The sequence below is a fragment of the Gigantopelta aegis genome, chromosome 1 (assembly GCF_016097555.1).
Source record: "Gigantopelta aegis isolate Gae_Host chromosome 1, Gae_host_genome, whole genome shotgun sequence".
In the NCBI taxonomy this organism is placed as follows: domain Eukaryota; kingdom Metazoa; phylum Mollusca; class Gastropoda; order Neomphalida; family Peltospiridae; genus Gigantopelta; species Gigantopelta aegis.
Genome location: NC_054699.1, coordinates 7605029 through 7610611, shown reverse-complemented (window position 1 = coordinate 7610611; position 5583 = coordinate 7605029).

The following is a 5583-nucleotide window of genomic DNA, read 5'->3' as shown; positions in this document are numbered from 1 at the left end:
CAAACTGGGTACACCTTAGGTTTGCGATTACTGTCTCAGTCCAGTGTAGATACGATAACGTAGCGCTGACATCGACACGGTCTTCATTTCAGCGCTACGTGATGAGGCATATACCCCATGTCTAACAAAAACAGTTCAGTGATCTGTAAACAAAACCCACCCAAAAAACAAACAAAACAAAAACAACATTCACACTTTGTTGAAACACTTGTTCGATATCATTTATATTTATATTAAATTAATTGTTGTTGCAAATATAATTAATACAATGCAAACTAACAATTCTGAGGCGGATCGGGAGGGGTGGGAGGGGGGAGGGATTGGGGCCTGCCCCCCCCCCCCCCCACATATCTTGCGACAGTTTTATTTTTTTTACGATCCCCCTCCAAACCTCCTCCAAATTCTCCCTTGGCATTCTGCCTCAAGAAACTGGGGCCCCCCTAAATGGATTTTCAGGATCCGTCACTGCAATTATCAAGACTAAAAGCGTTCTTCGGCAGCCGTGACAGATAATACGAGAATCTCGTGAGAATGTGAAATATCAGTACATAAAAATATACTATAGTAAAAAAAAATTATGATATATTTGACGAAATGTATTTTTAATTTCTTTCATTTTTAAAACTTAAACTTAATAGTTTGTCCAAATTTGTGAGAAAAAAACCCATGCCGACATTTAAACTGCGTTGTCTGCTCTCGGAACTGTTTTTGACAGAGGTCAAGGCAAGTAGACCAGTTTTTATTTTAATGTGGCGAAGCTTTGTAATAATATAGATAATTTTGTAGTCTTAGAATTTAATTAAGCAATTTATTGTTATTATTAAAACTGTATTACTATTAGTGCTCACCAAATATTCCCCATGAGCTCGTCTCGGACAGTATATGCTTTTAAAATACCTGCAGTTAATAAATAGTGTTATGTATGTAAAAGATAGATTCTTGTTGTTTCTGTTTTTTCTGTCTTTTTTTTCTGTCCTTTTTCCGCGTGCTGGTTTTTTTAGATATATATATATATATATATATATATATATATATATATATATATATATATATATATATATATATATATATATATATATATATATATTCGACACAGTTTCTGCGGTGCTCTGAAGAAGATAGCGGAATAATCTACTTACAACCAACACGGTAGTCAAGGGATAGGAATAGCCAGACGATATTGTACATTTTAAAGCGGCAGTATCCGGAATATTTTTATTATTTAAGCATATAGAACAGAAAATCCAATTACGTTTGGTGCATATATGACGCCACACTCCGCATTGGTTTCACTACGCTGGCTTATCCAGATCAAAAACAAAGCCAGTATTTCGAAAGTGGGACACTTTTGAAGTGCTCCTACCAATCTCAGTTTTCATTGGCTTATCGCAAGTGTGGAATTCCCCAACAAGAGATCACGTGAGATTTCGCAATTTTTGAACAAATTTAACTGTCTTAATTGAGGGGTCGTCTCCAAAAACATATTTAAATCCATAGAGGTATGGTACAACGCCTTTCCAGGGGCCGGTGGGTGGGGGATTTGCCTTGAAATTTTGACAGTGGCCAGCTGTTGGCATACGCGTTACATGTAAGAGGGTGTTACTAATTATGTAACGCTCTAGAGGTAGAGGAAGAGTGTACTGTGTTCGATTTACGTAACATTTTTCAAGACTATATGTTATTTTTATTCATTACTTAGACCTGAAAAGGTGCTTTTTTTGGAAATGCGCAGTCAATCTAGGATCGATCCCCATCGGCGGGTATATAAAAGACCATGATATGTTATATCCTGTCTGTGGGATGGTACATATAAACGATCCATTGCTAAAAAAAAAAAAAAATGTAGCGGGTTTCCAAGACGCGTGTGCAGGGATTACAGCGGGGTTGGGGTTATAGACTGTGTTGAGCGAAGTTTATATGGGGCCATGCTCCCCCAGAAAGTACATTTCTTTAAGCTTGGGCGAGAAAGGGTTTCGACCTCCAATACCCTCCCCCTGCACATGCACCCGATTCCTCTCTAAGATTGTATGTCAAAATTACCAAATGTTAGACATCCAACAGCAAGGAAGGATAGGATATGTTTTATTTAACGACGCACTCAACACTTTTTATTTACGGTTGTATGGCGTCGGATGATTATTAAATCAATATGCTCTAACTTTAATGTCGTTAAACAAACACACACCCCCCCCCCCCCAACTTTAACCTTTCGAAACGAAAGAATATTTATTTGAATTTGTCGATTTTAACACGTAAAATTAAGAAGTGAAAACGTTCATTGTCTACTTCAGTATATTTTATTTAAAAATATATACATGATTAATGTGTTACTAGTATACAAACTAAACTTTGAAAGTTCTACTAACACTTTATAAAATATTGATTCTGAAATAGGAAGGTACGATTGTCGATAATACGTTGTCAAGATCAAACCGGTTTTAACGAAAGACTCTAGTACTGTATTCTCAACCGAACGTTCTTCGTACAGCGCAAGATTTCTGGTGTACACGTACTGACAAGATGTAGTTCAGTGGGAGAGCGCTCGCTTGTGGTGCGGTGGGTCTACATGGAATCTATCGAGCTGGGTGTACTTGAATTTTGTCCACTCCAATTAGTGCACTACGACTGATATGTCAACGGCTGTGGTATGTACTGTCCTATCCATGGGAAATTGCATATCGCTTGCTTACCTTTAATGGGAGTTGTATATGTGTCAACATTTGGTCTCCATCACTCTCCCTGCTGTCCCAACCCCCGTAGTGTCGAAATAAACATGTTATCCATCAAATAGGAGTAGCAGTTTATCACATGTGCTTAAGATGTCGTTAGAGAAACTACCGATCGCGTAACTAGAGCCGTAGGCTACACATAGTTCTGCCATTCAAAATGTGGTTGGTCTGTAGAATACAATGATCTTAGGGCGTCTATATTATGGTAGCCCCACTCTCGTGGCTAGTGATATTCAAGGCTGGGCTAGTAAATAACTACAATTGCCATGCCCGACGGCTAGTAATTATTTTTTTTTTATCAAATTTTGCAGTTGTCTATTTTGTAAATATGAATATACTGACCCCACTCCAACCTCTAATGTTAGTGTTTTTAAGCCTCTTTAGTATAGTCCGTCTGACATATCTGATTATTACTATTATTTAGTAAACATTTTATTAACTTAAAGTAGAGAAGAGCTAGTGAGTTTTTTTTATCGTGGCTAGTACATTTTTTAAATTACTGATCCCATTAGTGGATTTTACAAAAACTCTAGAAGCCCCGAGATTCTAGTTAAAATTAGGGTTCGGCCCTCTCTTTGCTTTTTAATTACTTTCTCCTAGTTTTCCCCTCCTCTCTTTTACCTGTTTTGGCATATGCCAATCAGATATATTTTATCATTATTTACATCTGTATATATGTTTTCTTTTAAAAAGATTTCCTCTAATTTATGTTTTAAAATGTTATTAGTATGTGCATCCGGGGCTCCGTTTTTTTTTTTTTTACTTTGTGGTTATTTACTGTTTTTGTTCCTGTCCCGAGTCGGACCCTCGATCTTATCGGAAGCCAGACTTGGGTTAGGCGTGTTCGAAACCATAGTAAACCACTAGTCAAGTCAATACTGTTTTTATACATAATAATAAAATACATTTTACAAATCGTGATATATGTATTTTACCACGTTTTCATCAGAATTATTGTCGCATTCATATTCTTACCTCCTTTTTGTCTTTTTGTTTTAAATTCATTCACTAATTCATATATTCGTCAAAACAATCACGCCCTCACACCATACAAAACCACAACACACAGTAGTCCCATACACGTGGGTAGGGAGTCATTCGCGATTTTAACATTTCACAGAGCGGTCGATAAATCTGTTTGAGTGATCACTACTGTTAATGTTGCCCCATGATCAGTTAACCTTTGTTCTTTGGATGCTGTACATTGTTTGTTTTTGAATTAGTGATGCGGCGTCTACGACGTAAAGAACGCCTTAGGGCTATTGACTTGAATCAAACTGGTAGAATTCAGCTTGATGTAGCCAATATGTTCAATGTTTCGCCGCCTATGATCTGCAGACTATGATACCAGCTGACCCAAAATGTTGATGATCAACCTCGATCAGGGCGTCCCAGGTCAACCACACGAGTTTATGATCGATTTATCAGAACCCAGGTTCTACGAAATCAAGCTCAAACAGTGACTCAAATCGCTGCAGAGTTACACAAGGCTACTGGGGTTCAAGTGCCGGATAGACGATTAGAAATCGTCTATATGCAGTTCATCTGCTTGCTCTGTGACTATCTGTTGTGCCACCGTGAACGCATCGCCACTTGGTAAAACACGCAAATGGTGTACACAAGGTAGAAACTGGGTGAATCGTCGATTGTCTCGTGTAATGGTTTTTGACGAGTCCAGATTCATTCCGGACTTCTTGAAAAGTATGGTCGGTTTTGCGACATTGAAATGAACGCCAAGAAAACGTCAACCCAGGCTACATGTCAGGTTTTGTGGTGGTTCAGTTATGATGTAGGATGGAATCACTAAGACTGACAGAACACCACTCCATATTAAACAAGGAAGGGTCGCAGATCAGTACTACCGGGATAACATACTGGCACCGATTGTTGTCCCGTTTGGTCTACTGTGTGTGTTTAAAGATGACAATGTTCGGGCCTACCGTGCACATATCGTAACTGTCTACATTCAGCAACAAAAAGCTACCAGAATGCCATGGCCAGCAATGAGCCCTGACCTTTTCCCCATATAGCACGTCTGGGACATGATCGGGAGACGTGTACGGCGACGTCAACGACCGCCGGCTACTTTGGCCAGGCGCTGCAAGAGGAGTGGGATAGACTTCCTCAAATCGTCATTGGGAGATTGATACGTAGCATGCGACGTCGAATACACAAATGAATCGTAGGTTTATTACCCATGACGGTTACGGTTAAGCAATAACCCGAACTATAAAGATCAAAGTCTTTCACAAACGTCTATCCAACTTGCATAAATCTCTTGCACTGTTCTCTTTCAAAAATAAATCACACTGCCCCAAAAAGAACTACGTCACCTCTTTTATTCACACTGTCAGCTTTTAAGTTACCAACCACTCATGCTAATACAATACATATTCCTACCTTGAAGTTGCCTAATTAATCCCATACCAAGAAAGCTTAAGTTTCATGATCCAAGGTATGACTTATCTATTCCATTTCTGTCACCTATATAACCTGCATTACCGTATAATTGATAATAAGTCTTATACCATAAACTTGATATGTACAACTAAAAATATCACATATGTACTAATAAACAAAATATAGTAAATCTTCAAATAATCACTTTCAAATCACATATTCTGCTCTGATTACCCTTGATTTGTGACACACTATTTTTCCTGGACTAACTATTTTTCCGTTAATATCAAGTACTATTTTACTGATGTCTATTCATCTTTAAGACTTCATACTCAAAGATATATTATCCGTGAATTAAAATGTAACAATTGAAAGTTCATGGATATTGCACGTTCTAATATTAGATATTAATATGGAAATAAAGAGTGACCTATGATATGCAGGTAATCCGCCC